We start from the raw sequence: 15434 nt of genomic DNA, 5'->3' as shown, positions 1-15434 counted from the left end.
ATACTTATGACAAAACACATTAATACAGGAACAATAATTGTTGTCCCTTGACTCTGTCTCTGCCTATGACAATCAAAAATATATATGATATTAATATGATAATTTATTTAATTCGGCAATCAGACTACGGAATATAACTTTCCAAAGGTTTAGTCCTCTTTTCAAATAATGCCAAATTTTCCATTAGCAATATGCATCTTTGCTAATAGAACACTAAATATTATGGAGGCTTAACACTATATATTCCCACAATATGGGGATTTTTATATCTATATACTGATAGAAGTATCTTATTAATATCACAAGCAATAAATATAACATACGTTACCAAGTTAAAGATGGGTAGAGTCTCGGATGGGACCAGTTCTCAGGAGTTTTCTAATAGTCAAAATATAATTCAAGTTTCTTCTGGTATATTTTTCTTATGATCAGCTTCCTTTATGGATCTTTTCGTTCTTGTGAGGACCCTGTTCCTTGAGATGATTTGAATCAGATCTGATGGTTTGCTGATCCTGTGAAGATCTGATTCTCCTCCTGTTCCTCCCCAGCAGTACTTATCCTCCCTGATATCTTATGTTACCTCCTCCTGGATTGTGATCTCCCAATCAACTGAGGAGGGTGTAACATATGTTAATACTAGTATGATGTCATCTTAACCCTTGATATGCTATAGAAAACAAGTTATAAAATAATATAATATTGTCCATCTGCCTCTAAATGGCACTGTGGTATTGCAAATGAATATCACAACCTTAAACATTATATTCTAAATACCTACTAATATGTTCACATGACCTTCTTAACCTCTCCAATATACATCAGTAATAAGGGTCTCTTTCTGACATTTTTAATTACCCATAATCTAGACATGTTGGAGTCACTATTTTCTACTGTCTTTTCAAATTCATGATAATGGACAACGGGACAATGGGCCTTCTTACTTGGCATCCGGGTTTATATATTTAACTTGTCCACATGGCTGACTAATAACATTCAGCTCTCCTCATGATATCCAATTAGTAGGAAGACAACTTCAATACTTTATAGACCTTTCTAGATACACTGTTACACATAAATGATACATTATATAAATCATTGGTTAAGATATGTTGCAAATCTAAATATACCACACAGAGATATATAGAGTATAATTATGAATACATGAATTGGACATCACACACCAAATGTTTCCCATAAGGCATGACTTCCTTAATAACCTTGTAATGAAGTTAAATAATACATTGCTATTTAAATGGTTATCTCTCATAGACACATGTATTATAGTATTAACAGATACACTACATCTGCTCACAATAATTTTTAAAAGACAATACAAACATTTTACCCAAACTGAACTCAGCATGAACTCATCTCGGTCTATTTCAATCCTACAGAAATATTTTAGACTCTGGTTCAGTCTGTTTTTACATTTAAAGGCAATGAGCATTGATATTTAGACTATAATATCTTCAGATAAGACTGTATACTTGATACTATGAAAACGCATGACAAATCCCCCTTCATCCCAAAATGTTCCATAAAATGTGAATATATTTGGAATGTCCAAAAGGGCTTTTCATATGTCTTATTCATGGGTCACGGTGCGTAGACCTTGTCTATGACGTTTTAGCCATAGTTTACCTAATGTGTTTTTGAAGAACCTTATCCAACGCACTGCTTGGATGGTCAGCAAACTCCACCATCCCAGGATGACGATAAATAATATACCCCATACATAATCTCCCCCATGCCCAAATGGAGGGATATAATATATCGTTGTCTGCCGAATACTGTAACGTGTCCATGATGACGTCCTTACCGATTACCATGCGGACTGTATGGCTTGTTATCTAGCAGAAATTTTAGGTCCGGATTTATGACAATCTCCTGACTTTGGAAGGCATCAATACTCTCCACTTCCCCCTCAACATCTTCTATATTAATAGGATATAGGATACGATTCCCAATCATAATCCTGGAATTATGGGGTACTTTTATAATGGAAACACGAGAAGGCAGGGTGATGACTTTCGCCATTACGTGGTCATTTGAAAAGACATGCAGTCATGAGTAAGGGTTAAATTGTTTTCTCCCGAAAATTTTTGTACCTGGATGCTTTTAATATTTGATACTCAATAAAGTGCTTTTGGATTACCACGAAGACAGGCTGAACAAACTTCCCTACTTTGCAGTTACTTTTTATTGAATCGATCTCCAGTTCCAATGTTTTAATGGAGATGGAATTGGCAACTGTTACACCTGTGGCAATGACAGAGCCCACTACGCTAAAAATTATAGCGGCAAAGATGGCAGAAATAAACAAACAGTCTCAGTCTTTGCTCCAGGATCTGCGTATTCTGTTCTTGGGAATATCCGATGTGCGTCTGGTACCAGGTTTGGATCTCCGGTGACAGGATCTCGGACACGTTGAATTGTTTTTCGATAAAGACGCGTGGATCCAGGCTGATGTAAATCTTCCGGGACAAAATCCTCTTGTTCGTCAGAATGAACGCCGCAGTCTCCTGCAGCATTATTTCGGATGAAGGACCTGGCACAACCATCGACTCGGCGTGGAACTCCTTCCCCAAGATCAGGATGACATAGATGATGGCAATCATCTTAGTTGGCATCTTGCACCTAAAATATTGTATGACATATATGAGTATATATATCTTTCACTTTTTTTTCCTGCAAGAAAAGGTTATAATGCCATATATCTTTGATTGGCATAGGTTCTTTTCTTGAACAGAGTAAGTTTCGGTTTCAGAGGTGAGACAAGAGATATTTAGTTGTAGAGGAAATACACGTGAGGATGGGTTAGTATGCTAAAAGTGGTGAATAACATATAAAACTTGTACGTTCATACGATACCAATCCTTGTTTCCGTCTTTAGCTGGAACTGTAAAATCTCCTCACCTCACCTCATCCGACTCCTATCTCTCGAAGTCGTGAGCTAGGATGACAAACACGTAGTTGATTAATGTGCACCCATTTTTCCACAAATTCATCCCCCTTAGGGATTTTTATCTTGTATACCACTGGTGACAACTTGTCAATAATGACATAAGGTTCTTTCCATGAAGGTAAGAATTTTCTCTCCTTCACTTGATCCTGAGCGAAGTTATAGAGATAAACCTGATTGGAAATTTGATACTCCTTCTGAGTAATGTTTTCTGGGCAAACGCAAAAGCATGCTGAAGGTGTTTGCGTAAGTTTTCCACATATTGATGCGATGTTGCAGCATTTATCAAATTATGATCTGTTGTCTGGTATAATAAATGCTGGGGTAACACCATCTTCCTTCCTGTGATCATCTTTAAGGGAGAAAGTTTGGTTGCTGTGCTTGGGGTGGCCCTGATGGCCATGAGGTCCAACGGCAACTTGACATCCCAGTCTTTACCGGATTCATTGAAAAACTTTTTTAGAATATTCACAATCGATTGATTGTAACGCTCCACTCAACCACTAGAGGCTGGCCGATAAGCTATGTGTAGCTTCCTCTTTACCCCAGTATTTCCCACATCTTTGTCATCACTTCACTAGTAAAATGACTTCCACGATCAGACTATGCGTTGAGGAAGACCAAACCTGGAGAATATGTGGTTAATGAGTAGAGATGCACATATGTTTGAACTGCATGTTTTGCAAGGTAAACATTCCACCCATTTTGTGAATAAACAAGTTACGGTTAACATGTATCTGTTGCTTTTTGATGACGTGGTTACTGGCCCAATGAAATCAATTTAGATGTCTGACCATGGTATGCCAACATGTTTATGGCAGAGGTGGAGGACAGACTCATTTATAGATCTACCTTCTTTGCGGGAGCCCGTTGCTGGTGGCGCTACATCGACGACATCTTTGTAGTGTGGGGGGGCTCTCGTGGTGAACTACAACAGTTTTTTCAGTTTCTCAATGACATGGTAACTGGACTGGGGTTCACTATGACAGCTTTGCCAGTCTCACTACAGTTTTTGGATGTGATGGTACATCTCAGGGATGGGATGATTGAGACAGACATTTTCCGTAAACCCACTGACAGGAATAATTTATTGGAGTTTAAGAGCAACCATCCACGACGGATGATGGAGTCATTGCCCTGGAGCCAGTTGCTGAGGGTGAGACGGGTGGTATCAGGGGACGAGCTGTTTGAGAAGAGGGTGGATGAGATGGGGAAGAAGTTCCTTGCCAGGGGTTATCCACGAAAATTAGTGGAGAGGATCTCACAAAGGGTTGGGGAGGTTGGCCGCGAGTCCACGTTCCAAGGAAAGGAGAAGGATAGGGACCATAAACAAATCCCATTTGTCTCCACATATGGAGCCAATAGTGGAGACATAGCTCGTATCATACGTAAAGAATGGCACATCCTACAGAAAGGGCTACCTATGATAGATGAATTTGATAGCTTCCCGATGATGGCATACAAGAGAGGTGCCAACCTACGTGATAAGCTGGTAAAGACCGAGGTTGGGGATCCCCGTGGGGATGGACAAAGGTATCTGGCACCAAGGAAGTTGGGATGTTTTCCCTGCCTTGGTTGTTGCAACTGCGGCAACATGGTGAAGGGAGGTACCTTTGCCCATCCCTACAATGGCAAGACCTATAAGATCAACAATTTTTTTACATGCAGATCACGGAACGTGATATACATGATCACGTGCCCTTGTGGCCTCATCTATATAGGTGAGACCACAATGGAAGCCCGGGAGCGCATTAACTCTCATAAGAGTAACATCAGTAAGGGCCCAGATTGACAAACCTGTGGCGAAACATTTCTTGGAACGTGGACACTCGGTCAACCAACTCAGGTTTCGAATCATTGATTCGGTTGGCCAAATGAGACGTGGGGGAGACAAGGAGCGGATCCTAAGTAAAAAAGAGCTCAAAGTGGATTTTTGAGATGAGAGCACTCCAGCCCTGTGGGATGAACCTAGACTTCTATGTGGGAAATGTGTAAATGGTCCGAGTGACCTCTGATCTGAATCTGCTATCTGTATAGTGCATTTTAATAGATTATTGTTTTTTACTATTTCACATGCACTTTAATTTCCAGCCCACACTGCGTCATGCTGCACTGGATTTTAGTGTGGCTCGTTCCTGCTTGGATCCCTGACGTGGGTGTGTGGAGCCTGACAGGCACGTCGGTGATGCGGGCGGAGTTAGGCCCCGGGTGCGTCCCTGACAACACAGGGCTGGCTGGACTGAGAGGGGGCGGAGCCGTGATGTCACTCTGGTCGTGGATTCGGCTGGTGGCCTGGAGGCTTGGCGACTCCGCCCCCCTGGACGGTCCCCGAATTTGCCGGACGACACGGGTGAGGTGAGCGGCAGATGGCATGAGATTGCACTGAGGTTACCTTACTGTTAGGGTGATTGCCCTTCCGCAGAGATCCCTGACGCGCTGTTGTGGGTTCGTCGCATCCACTGCGGGGAGGAGGGCGGATTGATCCACTGGCGTCCCTAGCAACGGTGCGCATGTTAGAGGAGGTTCGGGAGGAGTCTGGGTGACGCTATGGTCACATTGGCGGAGACGCTGGTGATCAGGTGACTCGGAGATGGTCATGCGTCGACATGACCCCGCCTCCCCGGACATGCGCGCTGGTTGCTGGAGGACGCTCGAGAAGATGTGCGCCATGAAGGTATGTGTGGAGTTCGATCATATGCCCAGAGTGGGCGCATATTATGACACTATTTATGAGCGTATCTGCATTCACTTATGATGACATCAGCACTTCACTGACTGGGTGATTGGCCTCTCCTGTGAGAGTGGGCGTGTTTTATGGTATTTAAACATGATCTTTTAGAATACACATTGTGTTTGATAAAGGCTGTGAGTCAGCCGAAACGTAACTACCCTCTGCACGTTTGTTCACTTGAGCGGCTCCAAATAAAGGGATCTTTTTGTACCGGACATGCTGCCTCCACCTTCATTTATTGGATTGTATACATAGGAGCCCTGATGGATCTTGGACTCCAGGTAGGCTGCTGCATTCCGGATGACCATGAGTTCTGGTGAGTGCGATTCCACAATACTTTTTTACTGACCATGGTATGGACATCCCCTTTTCATCAGTGGTGCCCGATGAGTGGGTCCTTGTGGCTAGAATTGAGGGCATATTAAACATCCTTGACAATATGTTTTCACGTCTTGTAACATATGTGGCCAGTAAGTGTAGTCCCGTAGTAACTCGTATGTTAGTTTCTCACTTCGATGTCCAGCTGTTGTGGCATCATGGGCATGTTGTAGCATAAGACCTTGATATGCTGCTGGTATTATCCTTTGCGTGATACAGTTCTTTGAGGTCCTTATCAGCAATTCATCCTGTAATGAGAATTGGGACTTACCCTTCATCACAATTCGTAACTCCTCCTTACCATCATAGTCTTCTGTATCTATGGGACAATTTTGTGGATCTTCAACGTGGTTATAAAAGATACCAATAACTGGATCCCCCTTTTTGCTCGCAATGAGATCCTCATTAGGGGAATCTTGGCTCCATTGTACCACATTGGCTTCAGTTCCCTTTTGGGCCTGACTTCTCGTTGTTGCATCCACTTGGATAGTTCCCATGAGGTCATCAACGTCCAAGAATTCTCCGTCAATGGCTGCTTGTTTGGCAAGGGAATCTGCTAGATCATTCCCTTCTTTATCCATACCTGGATACTTTGAATGACCCTTTACCTTTTTCCAGTAAATTCTAAGACTGTGGGTAATAACCATCTCGTCGATTTTGCAAAGCATCTTACCATGCCTTGAATTAACAGAAAAAAGATTCTTAATTGGTAGTTGTGTAAGAAAACTGGGTCACAGAAGCCAACTACCTAAAACCTAACTTTTATTTTTATATATTTTAAGATCAACAAGGTCCCACTCCAGGGGACTATTTTGACATAGACAGACAACAAAACAACCAGAGACGGCCAATGTGGAGCAGACAGGGATGCTCTAATGTTAACAGCGGGAACTGGGCAACCATATGGGGTCCCTGGTATGACCCTAGGGTGTCCCTGGTCTCTTTCTCTGCCCAGAGATGCCCCCAGATGGTAGAGGCACTCTGTCCCCGTGCCTAAAGCTGTCTGTCCTTACAAAGGCCCTCGTCACACAGATTAGCCCATATGGATGCCCGGGTCATTCAATGCGTGAATAGTTACCTAGATAATATTGGTCTCCCTTCTAGTCTCGATGCGTTTCACCTATTGTAAATAGATGAGCCTCATCTTTAGTGCCCCCTGGAGCAGCCCCATTCACAGGTCGTCGCCTAGGACTCATGCAGCGTAAAGATAAGTATCAATCTAAATAACCGGTTTTATCTGAACTGTCTGGACGTGTTGATAACCTATTAGTGTTGTGAGATCCTTGACTGTTGGTTTGCGACCTTGGGGTTGCTCCAGTTATTTATTGTTTTCTCCTTGAGTAATTTTTTGGTTTATATGTGTTAAACTATTGGCGTGTGGCCACCAAATATTGTGGGTGGGCCACCCGAGTACCCTCATTGTCTCCTGATGAGCCTATTTACAATAGGTGAAACGCGTCGAGACTAGAAGGGAGACCAATATTATCTAGGTAACTATTCACGCATTGAATGACCCGGGCATCCATATGGGCCAATCTGTGTGACGAGGGCCTTTGTAAGGACAGACAGCTTTAGGCACGGGGACAGAGTGCCTCTACCATCTGGGGGCATCTCTGGGCAGAGAAAGAGACCAGGGACACCCTAGGGTCATACCAGGGACCCCATATGGTTGCCCAGTTCCCGCTGTTAACATTAGAGCATCCCTGTCTGCTCCACATTGGCCGTCTCTGGTTGTTTTGTTGTCTGTCTATGTCGAAATAGTCCCCTGGAGTGGGACCTTGTTGATCTTAAAATATATAAAAATAAAAGTTAGGTTTTAGGTAGTTGGCTTCTGTGACCCATCTTACCATGCTTGACTGGATGGTTGTTGCTTCTCATCATGCTAGATCTTTTCTATCCGGGGAAATACTCCACAAAACTGTTACAAATATAATCAGAATTTGTGATTATGACAAACTCTTTAATATCATATTCGATAGCCATTTGTACAGCTTTGTACACAGTGGTAAGTTCTGCGACCTGGCTATTTTTGGAACAGATTTTGTATCCGATGGACACATCCGGGAATATATTATTCCACATGATTCCAATACCTGCAACCAGCGTGCGTTCGGATCCTACATCGGTATGGAAGGAACAGCCGTCTACATACACACATGGTAATGATTTGCAGTACTCCTTTTCATAGGATTTATATGGAGATAAAGATTGTTCCTCCAGGAAATCATTCTCCTGTGACTCACCTTTATGTTCCGTATTGGTACAATCATGGAGGTCAGCCAATCCTTGAGCAACTGGGTTCTTATTATTTTGTTTATACCTGATCTCCAATGGCCATCCCATTAGGACATCGTCCAGGCAGTTATCCTGCTATTTGACAGATTTCCATCCTTGATTCGATCACTTTGCAAATATTGCATTGGTTGGTGTGCAGTTTCCACAATGATCTTTTCCCCTTTAATAAAGCTCCTGAAATATTGCAAAGCCCACACTGTTGACAATAATGCTTTTTCACAATTATTGAATTTTACCTCAACCGGTGATAAGGATTTGCTGGCATAGGCGATGATCTTGTTCAATGTTTCCTTTTTCTGGAAAAGGACTGCACTCATGCTTTTGTCAGTGAAACCTGTTTCCACGAAGAAAGGTTTTCCCCCTTATGGATAGGCAAGGCATGGAGCCTGAATAAGTTTGGCCTTGAGTTAATTCACAGCTTGCTCATGACACTCACTCCATTCCCATTTTACTCCTTTCTTTAGTAACTGCAAAAGAGGCTTTGTAATTTTGGCATCATTTTCTATAAACTTACGTGAATAGTTTGTCATGCCCAAGAATAATCTAAACTCCTTGAGATTTGTAGGTGATTTGTAGGCATTTACCGACATTTTGCAGGAGAACTTAAGGCCATCTGTCCACCAGCTGACGCTCAACAGAAGATGGGTGTTGCAACAGGACAATGACCCAAAGCATAGAAGTAAATCAACAACAGAATGGCTTAAACACAAGGAAAATACGCCTTCTGGAGTGGCCCAGTCAGAGTCCTGACCTGAACCCGATTGAGATTCTGAGGCATGACCTCAAGAAAGCGATTCACACCAGACATCCCAAGAATATTGCTGAACTGAAACAGTTCTGTAAAGAGGAATGGTCAAGAATTACTCCTGACCGTTGTGCACGTCTGATCTGCAACTACAGGAAGCGTTTGGTTGAAGTTATTGCTGCCAAAGGAGGTTCAACCAGTTATTAAATCCAAGGGTTCACATACTTTTTCCACCTGCACTGTGAATGTGTACATGGTGTGTTCAATAAAAACATGGTAACATTTAATTATTTGTGTCTTATTATTTTAAGCAGACTGTGATTGTCTATTGTTGTGACTTAGATGAAGATCAGATCACATTTTATGACCAATTTATGCAGAAATCCATATAATTCCAAAGGGTTTACATACTTTTTCTTGCAACTGTATACTTTATGGGGCAAGATAAGCCTGTTGTGGAACTGTTTTTATTTATTTATATTTACACCGTTCATCTGAGGGGTTAGGTCATGTGACAGTTTTATAGAGCAGATCGTTACAGACGTGGCAATACCTAAGGCTACTTTCACACTTGCGTTTGATCGGATCCGTTCTGAACGGATCCGATCATATTAATGCAGACGGAGGCTCCGTTCAGTACGGATCCGTCTGCATTAATAACTTAGAAAAATTTCTAAGTGCGAAAGTAGCCTGAGCGGATGCGTTCAGACTTTCAATGTAAAGTCAATGGGGGACGGATCCGCTTGAAGATTGAGCCATATTGTGTCATCTTCAAGCGGATCCGTTCCCATTGACTTACATTGTAAGTCTGGACGGATCCGCACGCCTCCGCACGGCCAGGCGGACAGCTGAACGCTGCAAGCAGCGTTCAGCTGTCCGCCTGGCCGTGCGGAGGCGAGCGGAGCGGAGGCTGAACGCCGCCAGACTGATGCAGTCTGAGCGGATCCGCATCCATTCAGACTGCATCAGGGCTGGACGGAAGCATTCTGCTCCGCTCGTGAGCTCCTTCAAACGGAGCTCACGAGCGGACAGCAGAACGCTAGTGTGAAAGTAGCCTAATATGTATACTTTTTCTTATTTCAGTTTTACACAATAATAGCATTTTTTAAACAAAAAAAATGATGTTTCAGAGTCTCCATAGTCTGAGAGCTATAGCTTTTTTATTTTTTGGGTTATTTACTTTTTTTGCGGGATGAGGTGACAGTTTAATTGGTACTATACAAAAATGGCTTTTTTGGCACGGTTTTTATTTTTTATGGTGTTCTTCTGAGGGGGTTAGGTCATGTGATATTTTTATCGAGCATGTTGTCACGGACGCGGCGATACCTAATATGTACACTTTTTTTTTATTTCACTTTAATACAGTAATAGCATATTTGAAATAAAAAAATGTTTGTTTTTTTTAGTTTTTAAGCGATTTTCTTATGTAGGGTCTTATTTTTTGCGGGATGAGGTGACTGTTTTATTGGTACCATTTTGTTTGACATACGCCTTTTTGATCGTTCGGTGTTGCACTTTTTTGACAGTTTTTATTTTATTTTTTATGGTGTTTATCGGATGGGGTGGATCATGTAATATATTTCTAGAGACTGTCGTTACGGACGCGGTTATACCTAATATGTCTATTTTTTATTTGTTTTTTTCTTAGGAAAAGGCAATTTATTTTATTTACATTTTTATTTATTTATTTTTACTTTTATTATTTTCACTTTTTTTTTTATTAAGTCTCACTTGGATCTTGAAGATCTAGTGGGGCTGATGGCTGTACTATACTTTGCAATGCTCTTGCATTGCAAACTATAATACTGTCATATTTCCTGTAGATGGAAACACCGGACGCCTTTGCAAAGCGTCCGGTTGCCGCTATCGCAGAGCGGCAGCCCTGATGGTTGAGAGAGGGAGCCCCTCCCTCTATTAACCCCTTAGATGCCGCTCAGGAACAGGGCAGCCGCCATCAAATACAGCAGGGGGACCACATTGGGGTCAGGGGTCACAGATAGAGGCAGGATGCATGGATGGGGGGGAGCGTATCAGGGGCAGGCGGGGATAGATGGCGGAGGCAGGGCTCACAGGGGAGGTTGGAGGCGCACAGGGGGGGGCACAGATGGGGCTCACAGATCGGGGGGCACGGGGACACATTACCTGATTTCAGGCTCTGATCTGCAGAACGCAGATCAGATCCTGGAACAGGCATTTTTACACTGCCTCGATCCGATTGGTTAGTCTGCACAGACTAACCACTCGGATCGATTGCCGGCAAGGGACCACTCTGATTGGGCTGGGGCAGAAGCTTTAATCCAAGCGTTTTGCAGCGCTTGTATTAAAGAGCTGCTATAATGTCTATACACGTGCTAGCTGCACGGGGTATGTGCAGCTAGCACATTTATAGCCGTATGGCAGTCGGGAAGGGGTTAAACATAGCCCTGAGTTCTACTGTTTTTCTTTTATTTGATATCACCAAACATTTAAGTGATCGCCGATCACGATCATTCAGGATTTTTGACCCTTCTCAAACAGACTACAGTAACATCTTTTCCACGACCACGAGATGTGTCTTTCGACATGTTTAAGAAATGAGAAGCAACTCATTGCACCAGTTGGGGTTAAATAACTTGTTGCCAGCTGAAAGATAATCACCCATGCAGTAATTATCAAATAGGAGGCTCATAACTATTTGCTTAGTTAAATCCAGGTGGCAACTTTTTTTTGGGGACAGGCAGTGTAATATATCTATACATACTGCATCTACAGTATTATACCTTGTACCTCACATATCAGTACATTGCTGGATATAATATATCTGTACTCACTGCATCTATTATACCTTGTACCTCACATATCAGTACACTGCTGGGTATACTACATACTTGTGTCCGCTGCATCTTTTATGCTGTATAACAGATGCAGTGTATGTTTGTATATATATATATATATATATATATATATATATATATATACACACAGGTCCTTCTAAAAAAAAATAGCATATTGTGATAAATTTCATTATTTTTTGTAATGTACTGATAAACATTAGACTTTCATATATTTTAGATTCATTACACACCAACTGAAGTAGTTCAAGCCTTTTATTGTTTTAATATTGATGATTTTGGCATACAGCTCATGAAAACTCAAAATTCCCATCTAAAAAAATTAGCATATCATGAAAAGGTTCTCTAAACGAGGTATTAACCTAATCATCTGAATCAACTAATTAACTCTAAACACCTGCAAAAGATTCCTGAGGCTTTTAAAAACTCCCAGCCTGGTTCATTACTCAAAACCGCAATCATGGGTAAGACTGCCGACCTGACTGCTGTCCAGAAGGCCATCATTGACACCCTCAAGCAAGAGGGTAAGACACAGAAAGAAATTTCTGAACGAATAGGCTGTTCCCAGAGTGCTGTATCAAGGCACCTCAGTGGGAAGTCTGTGGGAAGGAAAAAGTGTGGCAGAAAACACTGCACAACGAGAAGAGGTGACCGGACCCTGAGGAAGATTGTGGAGAAGGACCAATTCCAGACCTTGGGGGACCTGCGGAAGCAGTGGACTGAGTCTGGAGTAGAAACATCCAGAGCCACCGTGTACAGGCGTGTGCAGGAAATGGGCTACAGTTGCCGCATTCCCCAGAAACAGCGGCAGAAGCGCCTGACCTGGGCTACAGAGAAGCAGCACTGGACTGTTGCATGTCATTCGGAAATCAAGGTGCCAGAGTCTGGAGGAAGACTAGGGAGAGGGAAATGCCAAAATGCCTGAAGTCCAGTGTCAAGTACCCACAGTCAGTGATGGTCTGGGGTGCCATGTCAGCTGCTGGTGTTGGTCCACTGTGTTTTATCAAGGGCAGGGTTAATGCAGCTAGCTATCAGGAGATTTTGGAGCACTTCATGCTTCCATCTGCTGAAAAGCTTTATGGAGATGAAGATTTCATTTTTCAGCACGACCTGGCACCTGCTCACAGTGCCAAAACCACTGGTAAATGGTTTACTGACCATGGTATTACTGTGCTCAATTGGCCTGAGAACTCTCCTGACCTGAACCCCATAGAGAATCTGTGGGATATTGGGAAGAGAAAGTTGAGAGACGCAAGACCCAACACTCTGGATGATCTTAAGGCCGCTATCGAAGCATCCTGGGCCTCCATAACACCTCAGCAGTGCCACAGGCTGATTGCCTCCATGCCACGACGCATTGAAGCAGTCATTTCTGCAAAAGGATTCCCGACCAAGTATTGAGTGCATAACTGAACATAATTATTTGAAGGTTGACTTTTTTTGTATTAAAAACACTTTTCTTTTATTGGTCGGATGAAATATGCTAATTTTTTTAGATAGGAATTTGGGGTTTTCATGAGCTGTATGCCAAAATCATAAATATTAAAACAATAAAAGGCTTGAACTACTTCAGTTGTGTGTAATGAATCTAAAATATATGAAAGTCTAATGTTTATCAGTACATTACAGAAAATAATGAACTTTATCACAATATGCTAATTTTTTTTAGAAGGACCTGTATATATATATTACGGTTATTGTGTGAGGTACATGAGGTAATAGTGGTTGTATCTGTGTGCAGTACTATATATATGAGTGAGATATGAGTAAAAAAATTGGGAGCAAATTAAGAGAAAGGAGGAGGACCTCCTCTTACCAGTCCATTCTAGTCTCACTGTAGAGCTCATCCTGCAGTTCTTCTCAATGATGTTGGGGGTTGAAGGACCTGTGATGCTCTGTGCAGTTCCTTTACTAGATGTACAGGACCTGTGATGTCATCACAGGTCCTGGCAGATGCTCCTATCTAACCTGAGAATTACATCATGCTCTGTGTAGTTCCTTTACTAGATGTACAGGACCTGTGATGCTGAAGATGTCATTAAAAGTCCTGGCAGATGTTTCTATCTAACCTGGGAACTACACCATTCTTTGTGCCGTTCTTTTAACCGATGTGTAACACCCCACTCCTGCACCCTGCTACTGTCTTTTATGGTCTAACCTGTATGTCATCTTATGTATTTTGTTCCAGGTCCTCACTAGAGATGTTGCGAACATAAAATTTTCCGTTCACAAACGGCGAACGCGAAGTTCCGCAAATGTTGGCGAACGGGCGAACCGCCATTGACTTCAATAGGCAGGCGAATTTTAAAACCTACAGGGACTCCTTCTGGCCACAATAGTGATGGAAAGGTTGTTTCAAGGGGACTAACACCAGGACTGTGGCATGCCGGAGGGGGATCCATGGCAAAACTCCTATGGAAAATTACGTAGTTGACGCAGAGTCGGGTTTTAATCCATAAAGGGCATAAATCACCTAACATTCCTAAATTGTTTAGAATAACATGCTTTAAAACATCAGGTATGATGTTGTATCGATCAGGTAGTGTAACGGTTACGCCCGCTTCACAGTGACAGACCAAACTCCCTGTTTAACGCACCGCAAACAACCGCAAACAGTTCATTTGCACAACCGCAAACTCCCCATTTGCACAAGGTTGGATACCAAGCTAGCCATGTCCCGTTCCTTGTCCTCACTGATGTCATTGAAGGTCTCTTCCTCCACCCAGCCACGTACAACACCAAGGGTCCCCGAAAGGTGACAACAAGCCCCCTGGGACACCTGCTGTGTTTGGTCTTGCACCTCCTCAAAGCCACCTTCCTCTTCTGACTCCTCTTCTTCAGACTCCTCTCTCTGCGTTGCCTCTCTCTGCGTTATTATAAGGTGTGTTAAGTAGTACTATTCCTATCAGGGGACGTGTATAGAATAGATTTTAGGAACCGGGAGATGGAAAAAGATGCTTGGTTGGTCCTTCTACTTCCAATTTGGGGCACTGCGCGTGCAATATACTGGGCCACCAGATAGGAGTGGTGTGTTAAGTAGTACTATTCCTATCAGTTTAATCCCGGTTACGTCCCCTATCAGGGGACGTGTATATGGAATCGATTTTAGGAAAAGGGAGATGGAAAAAGATGCTTGGTCGGTCCTCCTACTTCCAATTTGGGGCACTGCGCGTGCAATCGAATGTGCCACCAGATAGGAGTGGTGTGTTAAGTTGTGTTTCATGCCGGATCCGTCTTGCTCCGCATCCCATGACACACTCAAAAATGCTGCTTGAGCGGTTCTGTGTCCGGCGTGGGTACGCAACCAGACGGAACAGAATGCGTTTTGGTGCATTTCATTCTAGCTTTGTCTCCATTGACAATGAATAGGAACAAAACTGAAGCGTTTTCCACTGGTATTGAGCAAACATAAACAAAGTGGTGGAATAGGGGTGTGGACTGAAATATCTAACCCCTCCACACCTCTATCATGTATAAGGCCTGTCACTGCCT

The 15434-nt window shown here is 42.8% G+C and overlaps 1 protein-coding gene across 1 annotated transcript in view; it reads left to right on the top strand.

Moving 5' to 3' along the window:
• LOC122932489 overlaps positions 1-15434 on the top strand; it is a 211943-nt gene that overhangs the window by 182690 nt on the left and 13819 nt on the right. The window lies entirely within an intron of this gene.

The sequence above is a fragment of the Bufo gargarizans genome, chromosome 3 (assembly GCF_014858855.1).
Source record: "Bufo gargarizans isolate SCDJY-AF-19 chromosome 3, ASM1485885v1, whole genome shotgun sequence".
Taxonomy (NCBI): Eukaryota; Metazoa; Chordata; class Amphibia; order Anura; family Bufonidae; genus Bufo; species Bufo gargarizans.
This window is presented reverse-complemented; position numbering and strand designations above follow the sequence as displayed.